Here is a 17,556-nt window from a genome sequence, read left to right as displayed (position 1 = left end):
ATAGATAGATAGATAGATAGATAGATAGATAGATAGATAGATAGATAGATAGAAAGTGCTCTTCACCCTTGTGCATGAAAAGTAGCATGAAATCCTGCATTCAGTGACATTCATTGCACTCATCAGCATTCTCAGGGTACTAGGGACATGGCAGGTGTTGGGGGCATTGCTTTTTCCAGCTGTTTTGTTAGAATAACTTTCCACCAGTTCAAAAGGATGTTCCCTGACTTAGGGAGCAAACTATCTCCCACCACATTCCCAGAGCTGCCTCCTCTTCCAGCAGCACAGGTCACTGCATTAGTAGTGTTCCCATGGGGAGGGCCTGGGTGCTGCTCCAGCATATCTCCAAGGTATTTCTAATGCATGCTGTCATATCTCCAAGATACACCAGTGTACAAGCCAGTTGGCTCCCTGTGTACTTCTTCTTGCTCAGGTTTGTGTTGCAAATACAATGTAGGGTTTTGGATATACAATTTTAAATTTTCACTGGCTTCTCCAGCCCAAAATATACTGTGGAAAGATACCTGTTGTTTTGTTACAAGCCACATTCATGTTATGGAACTTTATTAACCTGACATTTGCATCCTCTTCAAAGGAGACAAATGAAACAATTTTAAATTTTACTTCAAAAAGCCTCTTGTGTACCAAATATCTCAGACCTTTAAGCGAAAGTAGAGTATCTGTCATACAACCAAATTCTTAGAAAATATTTGTCATTAGAATTCTTAAACAATTTGTGGAACATATTCATATCTACTTTGGATTCAAGAGTATGATTATAGGATTCATGGTAAACAAAACTTCAGTGGAAATGTTTAGAATCTAAACAAGAGGAAACGTAACAAGAATAGGGACTGGGGAATGAGTCAATTTAGACCAGACCAAACCAAACTTTGCACTAAGAAATGTTATTCTCAATACATTTGCCTTTAGATTCAGTCCACTGATCTGGTGCTGCTGATTATGAATCCCAGATCAGTCTAAAGTAAATCTGTCCTCATCCAGGACTTGACCCTGGATGAGGGAACTGACGTGGGGTGCATCCTAGAAACCTGGGTGGCTAATGCTTACTGAGCTCTGCCCCTTGTGTTACTATCTGTAGCACCAGTCTAGGCTGATGGGGCAGGATGGGTAAGTGGCTAGGTCCATCACCCTCACCAGATGACCCTCTTGCGCGCACCTGGGGGGTGTAAAATTTCAGGTTTGTGGTTTTTGTATTTTTTAGTGTTTTTCCATTTTTGGCCTGCAGGGGATGCTGTTTTTAGGCTAGCAGCACCAAAATTTCAGGGTATCTTTAGGAGACTCTCATGATGATACCACCCAGGTTTGGTGTGGTTTGGCTTGGGGGGGTTCCAAAGTTATGGACTCCCAAAAGGGGTGCCCTAACCCCATTGTTTCCAATGGGAGCTAGTAGGGGATGGGGGCTACACCTTTGAGGCACTGGGCTCCATTTTCCCCAGCTATATATGGGGATAGTTGAAATCACCCATTACCACTGCATTGTTGCTTTTGTTGGCCTCTCTAATTTCTTTTTTCCATCTCAGAATCCTCTTGTGCACTTTGGTCAGGAGGACAATAATACTTTCCTAATATTAGACCATCCTTCACACCTGGTATTTATATCCACAATGCTTCTGTAGGGGAATCAGTTCCCCTTGCATTGTCTATTTTATGTGACACTATGCTCTCTTTGACGTAGAGGGCAACACCACCCCCAATACGCCCTGTCCTATCCTGCCCGTAGAGCTTGTAACCTGGGATAACAGCATCCCACTGGTTCTCCTCATTCCACCATGTCTCTGTGATGCCTACTATATCAATGTCCTCCTTCAAAACTCTGTACTCCAGCTCCCCCATTTTAGGTTGAAGGCCTCTACTATTAGCATAGAGACACCTGTATACCCTCTCTCTGTCCTTAACCTGGGATTTATGTGCTTTGCCCTCTAGCCTTTTGTAGACACTATCACTTATCACATGCACATTGCTATGTCCCATGCTTGTATGTGGTTGATTTAGAGAAACCTCCCTCTCTGTCTGCATCTACATAGATACAATATTCCGAACCGAAGTCACCTCAGCTCCTGTCGGCTTTCCCCCAGGGATCAGTTTAAAAGCTGTTCTGCCACCTTTTTAATGTTGAGCACCAGCAGCCTGGTTCCTTTTTGGTTCAGATGAAGCCCGTTGCTTTTGTACAGACCTGCCTTGTCCCAAAAGGTTCCCCACTTCCTAACAAATCTGAAACCCTCTGCCTTACATCACCTTCTCATCCACGCATTTAGTATCTGCTGTGATGATTTTGCTGCACACTTTCAAGATAAAGTTGTTCACATCTGCACAGGATTGGACTCCACCATTGAAAAGCATCCTGTGGAGGTGTCCAGAGCATCATCTGGCCCAGTTTTATTGAGTCTCCTGAAAGAAACCAGCCAACTTTGCTAAAGTTTACTTGGGAGGGGCTAATGCTGTGGGCATCAGGTTCACATTCAACTGGGTGCCCACAGCATTTGCCCCTCCCAAGCAAACTTTAGCAAAGTTGGCTGGTTCCTGCTCACACCAGCAGCCCTGCAGGAAATAAGTGCCCCCACCCAGAGCAAGACCCCCACCAGAGTGCCAATTTTTGTCCGAATATGACCAAATTCACCCAAATTTTGGCTGAATCTGGTATTTGTTTCATCCGAATCTCCTAGCCTAGGGAATACTACTCAGTTGATTCTCCTTGATCTCTCAGTGGCTTTTCATACTATAGGTCATGGTATTTTGCTGGATGGTTCTGGGGAATGGGTTAGGGGCCACTGTATACTGTGGTTCTCCCAACTTTGGGCGGGTCCATTCCAGGAAGATAGTGTTGGGACATTTGTGTGCTCAAAAGTCCTGGAGCTCCCTTCTAAGTTCCCCTGGGGCTTGGTCCTGTCCCCTACACTGTTCAACATTTACATGAAGCCACTGGGTGAGGTCATCAGGGGATATGGAGTCATGAATCATCAATATGCAGATGACACCCAGCTCTATCTCTTCATTTCATCAGAGTCATGAGAGATATTCCATGTTCTGGACTACTGTTTGGGAGAGAAGTTGGTGGGCTAGATGAAAACCAACGAACTGAGGCTGAATCCAGACAAGACAGAAATTCTCTGTGTTCCTGGCTCCTGAGTCTGAGATTGCAGAGCATCTGGTTGTGAATGGGGCTGTATTACCATAGAAGGACTGGGTATGAGATCTGGGGTTGCTCCTGAATTCATCATTGTCCTTTATGCTTCAGGTGAAGGCAGCAGCCATGAGGGTCTTCCAGCAGCTCTGTCTGGTTTGCCAGCTCTGTCTGAATTTAGACAGATCTGACCAGGGACGTAGGTATAGATTTTTTATGGGGGGGTGGGGGGGCCACACCCCAACCCACCCTAGGGCATGGCCACGCCTCCCCAAGCCCTGCCCCTGGCCTAGCCCTGCCCCTCCCCTCTGGGCAGAGGCATAGAGGGAAAATGGAGCCTGGTGCAAAATCTGAGTTTTGCGCCCACCTCCAAGCAGCCGCTGTGATGCTGGAATCCACCCCCAAACAGCATCACTTTCAATGGTGTTTAATCTAGAGAGCCCAAATTCTCCTTTTAAATCCATCTTAAAGGGAGAATATGGGGTCCCTAGTCAAACAACATTGAAAGTGATGCTGTTTTGGGGTGGATTATCCCCCACCCTGAAACAGCATCTCTTTCAATGTGGCATAGTGGTTAAGAGCAGGTGCATTCTAATCTGGAGGAACCGGGTTTGAGTCCCTGCTCTGCCACTTGAGCTGTGGAGGCTTATCTGGGGAATTCAGATTAGCCTGTGCACTCCCACACATGCCAGCTGGGTGACCTTGGGCTAGTCACAGCTTTTCAGAGCTCTCTCAGCCCCACCCACCTCACAGGGTGTTTGTTGTGAGGGAGCAAGGGCAAAGAGATTGTAAGCCCCTTTGAGTCTCCTACAGGAGAGAAAGGGGGGATATAAATCCAAACTTTTCTTCTTCTTCTAAACTGAGGAGCTCAGATTCTCCCTTTGGCATGTCTATAAGATTCTAAAAGGAGAATCTGGGGAATTCCCTTAGGGGGTGCCTGCTGTCAGGGGTGTAATGGTTAAGCTAGAAGCACCAAAAATTCTCAGGAGTCTTTAGGAGTCTCTCCCACGAGCACATTCAGGTTTGCTGAAGTTTGGTTCAGGGGGTCCAAAGTTATGGACCCTCAAAGGTGTAGCCCCATCTCCTATTAGCTCCCATTGGAAAAAATGGAGGATGGGGCACCCCCTTTGGGAGTCCATAACTTTGGACCCCCTGGACCAAACCTCACCAAACCCAGGTAGTATCATCAGGAGAGTCTCCCAAACAATTCCTGAAAGTTTGGTGCTGCTAGCCCAAACAATGCGCCCCCTGCAGGCCAGAAACCGAAAAAGCACTGAAATGTTTTAAAAACCCACAAACGGGTGGGCGGAGCTTCGGACATGAATGGGGGGTTCAACCCGAGAACCCCCCCCTTACCTACGTCCATGGATCTGACCACAGTGTTACATGCTCTGATTACCTCCTGATTAGATTACTGTAATGCACTCGTCTCATGACCGGGCTACAAGATACCTGGAAGTTGGAATTATTTAGCATGTGGGTGTGCCAGGCTGTTAGCCAGTATATCTGGTTGAATGAACATCACACTGGTCCTTAAAGAACTGTACTGGCTCCCAATTTGCTCCCAGGCCTACTTCAAGGTGTTGCCGAACAAAGCCCTAAACAGCTTGGGCCCAATCTACCTGAAAGTGCGCTTGTGGTCATATGCACCTGACCAAGCACTGAGATTACAGGGAGAGTTGCTCATGAAGGTACCTCCCGCCCCCACCAAGGTGCAGGGTACAGTGGCACACAACAGGGCTTCTTCCATGATGGTGCACAGGCTCTGAAATAGTCTTCCTCAGAGATTTCCCATGCATCTACCTTCCTCCTCGCCCAGGCATTTGGTTAGCCTCCCTGGAAACCCCCTTTACACCTGTTGGTCTGGTGAGGTAAGGGTGGCAGTGGAAGCAGCAGGGGTTATTTAAATGTGATTTTTATTGCTGTTTTATATTTTATTCATGATGTTTTTACTGCTGTTTTTTTAACCTTAGTAAGCCACCTAAAGATGCTAGTTTGAGATGGGTTGGGAGGATGGGCATGTCTAAGCTATTGGGTTTTGAATTGCAGTAGTGGGAAGCTCTGTTACTTTCCCTAACATTTTCAAATAAGTGTTCTGCTCTGAAGCTGTAAGGAGTCTAAGTTGAGTTGTAAGGAGTCTAATGAACAAAACAAGTTTTTTTTAATATTCACATAATCATACTATCTGTACAGGGTTCAGCAAAAACATCCTGATTCAGTAACATTGCTCCTGTACGTTTTTGCCAGGAAAATGAAAAACCAATCCACATTTCATAATGGATATGTAAGTGCAATCTCTTTGATGTAGACTGATTAACTCATTAGAAAAACAGCTGTAGGCCTACCACTGTCTATATCAGTCTTTCATTCATAGATTATTATTATTATTATTATTCACAGCACTAAAAATTGTTTTTCTATTGAGTCAGCAGTGCCTTATCAAAGTGTTAGCTATACCAATTTTAAATTGCCTGACATTTAGCAAAGAATGATTATAGAGACAGAGAAAGATAATTGGAGTCTGTGCTAAGTAAGAGATGTGAAATAGTGGTCAGCAAAAAAGGGTATGTGCATTTTCACAAAAAGTGTCTTATTATATAAAAGGCTAGCCATGGTGGTGATGACTCACTTCCAGCCAATCTCCATGCACATACATCTTGGGGGCAGGGCTTACACAGAATGGGTAAAAACCCAACACAAACAATACAACTGCATGTGGCAGTTACTCACTCTTTCATGCACTCACCCTTCTTCCTCACTGCTGAATAATTACAGTCACTATACCATTTCCAGCTGCCTAAGGAGGAGTAGGCACAGGCATCACCTGCTGCTCCCCACGGAAGGTCAAAACTGCTGGTGGCTGCAACTGTGCTGTTAGCTGTTGCCTGGCGAAGAAAAGCAGGCATCCAGAAGGAAGACAAAAATAAGGAGGGAGCAGGAGACACAGGGACAAGGTGGGAGGAAAGGCAGGAGGGGTTGGCCCCCTCAGTGGGTGCTGTTAACACACCAACAATTTTTGTACAATAGGCTTCACTGCTAGTTTCTAATATCTGCTGTTTTTTAGCACTTTGTCAAGGTATTTGGACTGACTTTCACTGTACTAATCAAACTTAACAGACTAGGCATGACAGATGGTCAGTGGGAATGTGCACTAAAGTTGTGCAAAAATCCCAGTAAAATTCACATTCTGGTCTAATGGACCTGATTTTGGGGGGGATAAACACAGATATTCCAGAACCCACATATTGGAAATATCTGGATCTCATCAAAAACTGGGGCCATTAGACCCAAATACGAATTATACCCCCCCATCTCCCCCTTCTCTCACTTACCTTGAATCCAGCAGTGGTGGTGGCTACATCTGAGTTCCATGTGGAGGCCAGAAGCAGCAGCAGATGATGTGCACCTCTGCTATGGGCTCCACTCCCAAGCTCCTTGTGGAGAAATGAGGTGGCAGCAGTGGAATTCTGCACCAGCCTCACTGGCTAACAAGTAAATGAGGGGGAGAGGTAGGGGGAGAGTGGAGGGGGGACAGGAAGGGAGATGGGGTTTCCCCCAGTCATTTTTAAATGGTGGTGGGGCTGAAGTGGCCAGAATCATTCCTAAAAAATTCACCATGATTCAGGACCCACTTTTCGCCTCCCTTTAAATTGCTGCACATCTCCTATACAATAAGCACTTTGAGATTATCCATCTACATTCAAATTATGAATGCACAAACCTGTACATTTTTAGTTTTTTTAAGGTTGAAGGAGAACACATTCTTCTTGCTTAATTAAAAAAAAACTAAGCTCAGTTATTTTGCCAAAAAATATTCAGTTCTACACCTGTCATCAGGGGAGAGGAAAAGCAGGGGGATTTTTTCAAGCCACTGTAATGTCTTCTTGTATACAAATTGTCTTGCTATATAAAGGAGGTAACATCTCCATACACATTTTTCTGTATCTAAATGTATCTGCATTTGTCATTCCCTACAGTATACACCTCTAATGTATAGTAAGCTGTCCTTGAGATATTCATAAAACTTTTCATGTACAATTTTGTTTCATTGTATTCTAACCTGAAGAGAGAGAAATATTTGAATGCTCCTGAGTTAATTTGTCCTAACCAGGGTGACCTAGCTTAGCATCCAGCACCTGAGTGAATCAGGGTGGTCTGGGCCATCCAGGCCCGGCCATGTTTCACTTAGCAGTTGGTTATGCTGAATTTGTTTTCTCCTTGTATTTGGCCTAGTGTTATTTAGTGTGTTTGTTACTCAATAGAATAATGCTTAGTTCTGAATTCAGCATTTTTCTGTGAGTCTTACTGAATTAGTTATACAGTTAATAGCCAATGTCTTACTCCTCCCAGTCTTAGAGGAGAGAGGGTATTGGTAGATTATGTCCTAACCAGTAGATAAATTACTTTCTATAATTATCATAACACTTACTTTAGTGATCAGGAAATTTTCTTCCCTGACAATATCCAATGAGAAATATCAGAAGAGTTATTGAAGGTGTTATATGCTATTAAGCCCGTTTCCCAACCCCCATTTAAAACCACCCATATAAATCATAAAAATTCTACTCAGAGCAACAAACCTATAACATTCTTCTACATCCTTCATTCAGATGCGCACTGAATACTGCATACAAATCTGGACATCTCTTAGACATGCAACGTGACCTATAATGTACATTTCTTCCCAAATGAAGACAATGGAATGACTGAGTTTGTCCAGTGACATCATCACGTAGCCAGTTCTGATGGGATGTTCACTATGTGATCCCTGAAAAACTAGATTCCCTGATAGGTTGAAAAAGAGGCCTTTTAAGTAAAAGGATACAGCAGCAGATTAGGAAAGCTATGGCTATGAAAGGCACAATAATATGCTAATAATTAGGCAATAGCAGTTTATTGCAAAATGTGTTTTCCTACATCCCTGAAAATGATAATTTGCTTTAGAACCACCCCTCATGAGAATCTAAGCACTACCCTCATGAGAAATCTATCCTCATGAGAATTTGATCCCACGCTAACATAGGGATGATTGTTAGTTTTCTGGCATCTTCGTCACAGTTACTTTTTTATTGGCAGCGACTTTTTATATAGGTCAAGTTGATACATTTTCTATTTTATCCTGCCTGTTTAATTTAAACTGCTATTTATCAGTTTGTGGCTGTGGAATTTTTTGTCTCGATACTCCCAGCTGAATACCTGAATACTTTCCTAGTTTAACTAATTAGTTAATTGGTGTTATAGTGGACATTTTGCTGGAAGAGTTTTCTTTTCCTGTCCCCTAACAGCAAATAACTGGATTTAATAGTTTATTTCCATAAAACTGATAGTTCTAATTATTTATTGACAGGTGCTTGATATAAATTACCTTCCTTTGCACTACTCCCTTGTGATTAGATTGTCTCAATTCTTTCAGTGACATTGATCTGCCAGCCAAACCAGCATTAGTGTATCTAAGTTTTGGTTCTTTTGTTTGGGGAAAACAAGTAGCTGTAACTTTGCTAGAAGTTACAAAACTTAAAAGTGTTTCTTTCTGGGCTTCTGGAACTCTTGAATGGATCCAGCCAACATGACTGAACATCCTGCTTCTTTTCTATTTGAAACTTGACATGGACATATTCCACAGTTGTATAAAAGCTCCTTGAATTAAAAGAAAAGAGACTGCACTCCACATTAAAATCTATGATAGGATTTTTTGTCTGGCACTAATCACTGCTGAATTTATTCATTTTTCCAGGTTTCCTGTTTCCAAAGAAGTTACCTGGTTTCCTGCCTTTTAAATGCCATGTAAATTTTAGTTTAGGTATGTCCTTTAATAATACTTACCTTTTACATTTTGACTATAAACTTGTGACTTTAGCTTATTCCCCACTACCTATAAAGATTAATAACACTATAATCATGTTGTCAATATTTGTTCCCAGTTAATGCTGTGTTTCTTTGACTTTTTTTTAAAGAGGGTATTGAATAGGCAACTCACAGCCTTTAATATTCAAAAGTTGTGTCATGTGTTAGAGGGGTTTTGAAATGTTTTTTGATCCTTCCATGGTTTTAAGGAGAGAGAGCCTGGTAGTGATGAATTTTGTGTTAGAAACACTATGTACATTGCCTGGGGCCTGGAATCTTCATCCAAATGGGGTGATCATATTTTTTACCCTGCTCTTCTTCCAAGCTAGATCAAAGGACTGCATACATAGTTCTTATCTTCTCCATTTTATCATCACAACATCGATAGATAGAATTAGTCTTGAGAGGAAATGAATGGTTTAAGTTTTATCTAGGAAACATAAGGACATACCCACATTTGCAGACTGAGGACTCCCCATCCCCACTTCCAACACTTTTTTAATGAATGTGTGTTGCACTTGGTTTTATTCCATCATGTACCCGTTAGAGATTGACCCAACCCAGCTCCATTTTGTTGTGATCAAAGGGCCTTTGAAAAAAAAGGGAGCTTCATTTTAGTCCTGGCTAACTTATAATAAGTTGGGTATGAGTTTTCAGTACAAGAGCAACACCCAGCAGTACTGAAAGCACATACTTGTGTTTTGAGTATGCAAGATTTTACAAATCCAGGCCCTGATCTGGATCTCTCAGGTATTGGCCCAGTCATATCAGATACATGCTGCTGGAACCAAGCAGGGTCAGGGCCTTGGTTAGTAGCACTTTGATGTGTGACCACCAAGGAAGTCCAGAGTTGCTACACAGAAGTGGGCACAATAGGCAAACCACCTCTCTGATGGTCTCTTAAGGGGGAAAGCCCGTAATGACAATTTATAACACATGCACAAGAATCCAGGCTGCTTACCAATGTTAAGTGAAATTCGAAGCAGAAGAAGCATGCAGGCATCCTAAAAAAGATAAGGTGGACTTTTTACACCTACTTTACACCTAGTGTTCATACTTCTCTGCTTGTAACCATCTGTAACCACCAATGCATTTCCCTTAATCTGTAACCACCACAATGCATCTTGTAACCACCCAATGCATCTGTAACCACCAATGCATTTCAAGTCCCTACTTACATTCTGCTATGGCAGCAAAAAAAAAGAAAGAAAAGACACTGGAAATGAGCAAAAAATACCTTGCAGGGCATATATATCTACATTTCTGCCCATGACTGCTGCCCATTCACAATTATGCATGGATTTTCCAATTTTTCAGAACACTCATAGTAATAATTATAGTGATGACAACATAACTTGCATCTGCTTTTTTTTGGCAAAGGTAGAATAAACCCACAACATCAGTTAAATATTATTCAATCCAAAAAAAGTATAGGGTTGCATACTCAAAGCACTTCTGGAAGCTTACAACAAATATGCAGCTACAAGTAAGCTTTTTCTAAAAGGATAAATAATCTTTCTGTAACAAAAAGGGGAGTTACGGTAGATCCAGACCAAATGTTACAGTTCCACCAATTCTTTCTTTCTTACTGCAGACCTCCCTTTGTGTTTTTTCACATTTTGGCCTTGCAGGTCACATTTTTTAAAGCTAGTGGTACCTAAAAAATTCCAGAGACTGGTTGTGATGATACTCAATCTCGAAGCTTCTGATGGAAGTTTGGTTCTGAGGGCAAAGTTATGGACCCACTGTTTCCAATGAGGAGTTAACAGGGAGTGCCCCATCCCCCACTGTTTCCAATGGGAGTTAACAGGAGATGGAAGCTAAGTTCTTTGAGGTAGCCAAAGTTATGGACCCTGGGTAGTAGTCAACAGGATCGGGATGTTAAAACTTACCATCTTAGCCCCACATTGTGAAAGATTCCCATGAGGGAATAATGGAACCAAAAAAAATCTAAAACCTATTAAAACAAATTCTGAGAAAATAGAGAATAGCATTTTTTTTTTTTTTTTTTTTTTTGCTCTAGCATATCTAGATTCCCCTCCCCCATTTTTTCTTTCTTTTCTTTTTTTTTGCTGCACATCTTTACTCTATTAACATCATTCAATGCTCATCCCAGAATACTGGGCCTGAATATCTGGACATTGAATCAGCAAATGATCTGTCAAAGTTGCATATTATTTATTTATTTGTTTGTTTTTTCTATGCCAACCCTCTCCTGATTAGCAATTATTCTCCACAGTCTCAGGTTTGTTTGTTTGTTTTGTTTGTTTTATTATGAGATTTATAAGCCGTACCTCTCCCCGAGAAGGGCTCAGAGACTGCTCACAAAATGGCTGCACTTCTTTAAACAACAATCAGCAAAACATTTACCAAACTACTAAGAATGCAGCTTAATTCATTAAAAACTTAAAAACTTTAAAACTTAAATAACAATTACAGTTAAGCATACCAGTTAAAACAACAAATTGCCCGGGATCTAAAGGCCAGCAGAGTGGAGGGGATAGGTAGGACCCAAGATGGAAACCAGGGGTCTTCGCCAGATGGAAAGCGGCAGCTTCAGTGGGGAGTGAAAAAACAGCGGCCAGCTCCTCCAAAGGCCCCGGGTGGAATAGCTCAGTCTTGCCACAGACCCCTGCGGAACTCACCAAGGTCCCGCCAGGGCCCGGACAGCTGGAGGTAGAGCATTCCACCAGGCAGGGGCCAGGGCCATAAAGGTTTAAGTTCTAAGGGTTTCCTGACCTCTGATCCATTTTAACTCAACAGAACTGAAACTGGGACTTCTTGCATGCAAAGCAGATGCTTTTTCCCCATGGCCATTCCCCAAAAGGGGAGTACCCTGTGAGTACTATTTTGACCCCTTGAAATGTGACAGAACACCCATCTCTCCCTCTTGCATTTTAAACGCTTATACGAGGGTAAATTTACTCATGAGTTAACCCATGATTGCAACAGAGAATCTAAGATTCTATGAAGTATAATTTCTACAACCCCCCCCCCCCCAAAAGAAGAAGAAAACTCCCCTAACTGCAGCCATGCACAACATTTGGAGTGGGGATGAGTGTGGACAAACATGTGTGGGGACATTCTGCAAACATTTCCATGTGACTTGCACACAAAGGCCTATTAAATGTTTTCCAATTCTAAACTAACCATACTTACTAATGAGGAATGCTAAAAAAGAAGGTTGTGGGTTAGTTGCAACAAGGCAAGAAAGCCTTTAAAAGAGACTCCCCAGAGGACAATAGTTGTTTAGTTCTTTGATGTGCAGGTCAAGGAATTGATGGACCCTTTGTTTCCAAGCTCTTTATAATAATGAAGAGATAGCAATTCAAGACACCCTCTCCCCTTGCTATTTAGCTGAGGGAAATAAAGCTTTGCTTCATTTCCTGACTGTGCACCTTTGAGTGCCACAGAGACTTTGTTTCATACTTTGCACTCTGGTGAATTTAATTACCAGTTTTTGCCAAATTGTTATATTAGAGGGTCTGACTATTAAAAATTCCTCTTAACATAATGCTGAGCTCTTAATGGCACTTAAAGAAGCAAAATGAACCTGCATTAAACAAAGCACTAATCAAGAAGGGCCAGAAAAGCCCCAATCATCTGGAGTAGCTAGTTTCATTTTAAGAGCACATATGATTGAATTTAAAACTTGCTAAATTGAAATATTGCTGAGGAGAATGTTATACAAATCAAATACATAATACTGAATTTAAAAGTTGTAGATTAAAAAAGTTGTGGCTTTAGCTTAGCTCTACAAAATCAACATGTCTTTGGGGCATTACAAAAAATGAAACTATTGCACTACTATATTTTCTTCCCACCTGGATTTTCCTGCTCTATAAATAACAATTCAGAGGGGAAAGGGATCACAACCAGTGCCGTGGGGAAATGAGCACCTGGGGGGAAAATGGCACCTGTCCCTGCCCCTCGGATCCCCGTCCCCCACACCCCTTACCTTTAGTACTCTTCAGATGTCCTAGCATATTCTCTCATGAGTTATGCTGCTAAGAGTTTTCTACTACCTTAGTTAGAAAAAACAGCCTGGTGGGGAACTACACTTCCCATGAGACCTTGCGATGCCCTTAAACTCACTTGCATGCAGCCCAAACTCCTGAGGGGCTCTACAAGATCTCCTGGGAAAATTCCCACCAGGCTTGAGCTTTTTCTAAGGTAGCAGCAAACTCTTAGCATGCATCAACTCAAACTAAGGTAAGTGGGAGTGGGAATTCGGGAAGGCAGGGGCATGGAGACGCAATTTCCACCCCTACATGACCACAGTGGTGCATGCCTGGGGCATGGCGCCTCCAGCCACATTGCAGCTCTACCTATGGATTACAATAGGGTAACAGACATTTATATGTAGATCTTACATCTTGGATCCAGAGGCGATCTTTTTTTCATCATGAAGGGCTGCCTTCCATTTGCACAAACCCGGCATCTATGACTAGAGGTTTCCTCCTGTGGAGTGGAAGAATTTCAAAGACAACCCTATGGAAAGAAAAAAATTAATAAAAATTAACTATTAACAGTGTAATTTGGGTGAATTGTAAATTCTCTAAGTGTTTTTTAAATTAAGATTGAGTTTCTGAGGTCTTTTCTGAACACTTTTAAATAGAGTTTTAGCAGAGGCAGGAAATAAAATATTTCCTCTGAGGAGTTCCCCCCTCCATTCCCACCCCTTCAAAGCATTTTATTTGAAGCCTCAACATGTTTTTAAGTGAATCCCCTTTTAAAATGATTCTCCGGCTGAAATGTTTTTTTTTAAGAAAAAGGCTTCTGTTTGCCTGTCCTTGTTTAGGCATTAAGATGCTTCTCTGCCTTCCCACCCCTCACTCCTTTGCCTGTGAGCTCATTCCTTGCCTGCAGAAGACTGTTGCCCTATTTGTTGGAGCATTTTTAGAGCATTTTTTGTGATTTTGGGGGGCTTTAATCTTCACAGCACTGACAATAGAAGACACAGGGAATCAAGCAGCAGGAGAGGCTATAAAGCATAGAAGCACTGATTTGTCCCAACGTACTTGGGGAAAAACAGGGGAGAAAGACAAGAAAAGGACATCTAGAAATTATTTCAAGGGGGTGGGTGTAAACAAAAAAAAAAATGTTATTGGGGCGATCTAAAATGTTTTAAAATGTTTTAGGAGTGACTTATGCAAGGAGCAGCCTGTATCATCTTTGCTACTTCATGCCTGTACCAAAATAACATGCTGAACAGAGGTCCATAATGCCCTCATGCTACTTCTTAAAAAACCTGACTAGAGTCAGGAAATACAGGAAAAAATACTTCACAATTCTACAGTCAGTTATTTTTTTTTTTCCCACTTCAGGCAGGCACAAAGAAACATGAATTGGAAAGTAGTGTTAGCTTTTACCTTTTTCCTGAGGAACTTCAAGCTGGTATAAAGGATTGGCTTCCACACAGGATTTGATTCTCTGTGTAGCCCCTTTGTCTGCTGCAGTTAATTTGCAGTGGCAATGGATCATCCCACACTAATGTTTTCTGGCTTTTTTTTATTTCCTTTCCATTCTCTATGGCAGTCATTTTTTCCTTCCCCTGCCACATGGAACATCTTTTTTTCATAGATTATTTTTTTAAAATATGATGTAAAATATATTAGAATGTATATCCCTATAGCATTATAAAAATTATAATACTCTCTACTGTACCAACATTCTATAATTTCCCAGCTTTCTTGCTTTCTTACTCTTTGCATTTAAAAAAACTTCTGTAGCTCTGTTAGTTGTGGAGTTAAGCAGGGTGCATGTAGGGGAAGTAACCACCATAAATACTGGAATAAAGGAAAATGGTGCCTATGTGTGAGAGGTGTACCTGAAAAAAAATGTACATCTTCCCATGTTAGAGCTATTTTTGGAACAGGTCTGTGAGCCAACTGGGGAGATCATAGAGAATCCGATTGGAAGCTAGGGCTCTCCTGCAGTTTGATCATGATTAACAATGTCCCAGTCAGGGAGTGCAGCTGATGCCAAAGTTAGTGGGCAAGATAAAGCAATCCCAGGTCAAACCTTTGAAAAAAACACACAGCTGCTGTGTGTTATTTGTGTATGTGTTTATCTAAATTATTAATCAATTTAATTTATTCCCTATTTTTCTCCCTGAGGGAGACACAAAATGGTTGAGCCTCCCATCTTTTTCTCCTTCAACAACCTATCTGGAAGTAGGTTAGAAGTTGAGAGTGTGTGTGTTCTGTTCCCCAATCCAAACTAAAAAATCCAGGACAAATAAGTGGCAGTTCAAAAAACAGTTTAATAATAATGAAAGTTTAAGGACTCTGACTCCTCCCTTGAAATCTATCAAAATAAAGAATACTTTGCAATGCTGGAAAGCGTTTGAAGATGGTTTGAAGAATTTTGCCAGACATCAATCTCTTTCCTTAACTGCTTCTAAGGAAGTCTGTGCTGCTTGTACCTCGTTTCCTTGAGGGGAAAAGGTAAAATATGAAGATCCACGGGGATCTTTGAGGATGCTCCATGATTTCTGCACCAAGTCACCCCCAAACCACTCATCACATCACACCTCCAAGCCCTCACACACATGTCTGACCACAGCAATCATGCGGCACATGCTCCATGGCGCACCAGTGGCGCAAAAACATGTTTGAAAAAAAAGGGTCCTTGAGGGACGCACTCATCGATTTCTGCACCAAGTCACCCCCAAACCACCATCACATCACAGCTCAAGCCCTCACACATGTATGTGACCAAAACAATTACGCATCACATGCTCCCTGGCGCACCAGTGGTGCAAAAACATGTTTAAAACAGGTATCCTCGAGGATGACCATGATTTCTGCACCAAGTCACCCCCAAACCACCATCACATCACACCTCAAGCCCTCACACACATGTCTGACCACAGCAATCATGCGGCACATGCTCTATGGCGCACCAGTGACACAAAAACATGCTTGAAAAACGGATCCTCGAGGATGACCATGATTTCTGCACCGAGCCACCCCAAAACCACCATCACATCACAGCTCAAGCCCTCACACATATATGTGACCAAAACATTAATGCATCACATGCTCCCTGGCACACCAGTGGAGCAAAAACATGTTTAAAACAGGGATCCTCGAGGATGACCATGATTTCTGCACCAAGCTACCCCAAACAACCATCACAGCACACCTCAAGCCCTTAGCCACAGCTCTGACAACAGAAATAACGAGGCACATGCTCTCCTGCGCATTAGAGGCGCAAAAGCCTGTTTGAAAAACAGGGATATTCTAGGAGTCCTGTGACTTCTGCACCAACCCACCCCAAACCACCATCACATCACACCTCAAGTTCTCAGCCACAGCTCTGACCACAGAAATCACACGGCACATGCTCCCCTGTGCACCAGAGGCGCAAAACAATGTTTGAAAAACAGGGATATTGAAGGAGTCCCATGATTTCTGCACCAAGCCACCCCAAACCACCATCACAGCACACCTCAAGCCCTTAGCCACAGCTCTGACCATAGAAATCAAACGGCACATGCTCCCCTGTGCACCAGAGGCACAAAAACCTGTTTGAAAATCAGGGATATTCTAGGAGTCCCATGATTTCTGCACCAACCCACCCCAACCCACCATCACACCACACCTCAAGCCCTCAGCCACAGCTCTGAGCCCCGAAATCAGGCGGCACATGCTCTCCTGTGCACCACAGGCGCAAAACTTTTTTCAAACAGGGATATTGAAGGAGTCCATGTGATTTCTGCACCTAAGCCGTCCGGACACAGGGGTGTCCGGACATGCAGAGGGTGCTCCAGCCACCATAGGGAGCTACGCCACAGTTTGAATCCCACCACCATGGGAACCTGTTACTAAAATTTTTGGATCCCACTACTGGATAGAATGCAAGGGAAGAGAGGGAGGAAGAGGAAAGGGACAGAGAGGGAGGCATGCAAGGGAAGGAAGTGGGAGAGAGGGGAGACAGTGAGGATGGCATGCTGCCAGGGAGGGGAGGCAGGAGACCCGTCCAGACAACTGCATGGAGGGCGTCCGGACAAACAAGGGGCATCCAGTAACCCAGGGGGGGTCAAGACAGACACACAGGGAGGCGCAATCAGGACACGCAGGGGCCTGTCTGGACACACATGGGGCGTCCGGACACGCAGGGGGGCGTCTGAACAAACGAAAGAGGCGTCTGGACATTGCAGGGGGGCATCCAGACACTCAGGGGGGTGTCCGGATACGCTTAGAGAGGGGCCTGTTCGGACATGCAGAAGGGGCATCCCGGACACACAGGGGAGCATCCAGACACAGAGGGGGGTCTGTCCGGACACGCATGGAGTGGAATCCGGACATGCATGGGAGACCCTCGGACGACATGGGGCCTCTGGACACGCATGGGGGGGCATCAGGAGGAACAAGGGGGCATCAGGACACGCCACTTAGGTGGGCATTTGGACACGCCAGGGGGGTCGATCCAGACATGCCGAGGGCTGTCGGACATGCAGGGAAGGTGTGTCTGGAGAAAATCGAAGGGGAAGCGTCCAGACATGCAGGAGGGTGTCGGACAAAACAAGGAGTCAGTCCGGACATGCATGCCAGAGGCGT

The sequence above is a fragment of the Sphaerodactylus townsendi genome, linkage group LG05, assembly GCF_021028975.2.
Source record: "Sphaerodactylus townsendi isolate TG3544 linkage group LG05, MPM_Stown_v2.3, whole genome shotgun sequence".
NCBI lineage: Eukaryota > Metazoa > Chordata > Lepidosauria > Squamata > Sphaerodactylidae > Sphaerodactylus > Sphaerodactylus townsendi.
This window is presented reverse-complemented; position numbering follows the sequence as displayed.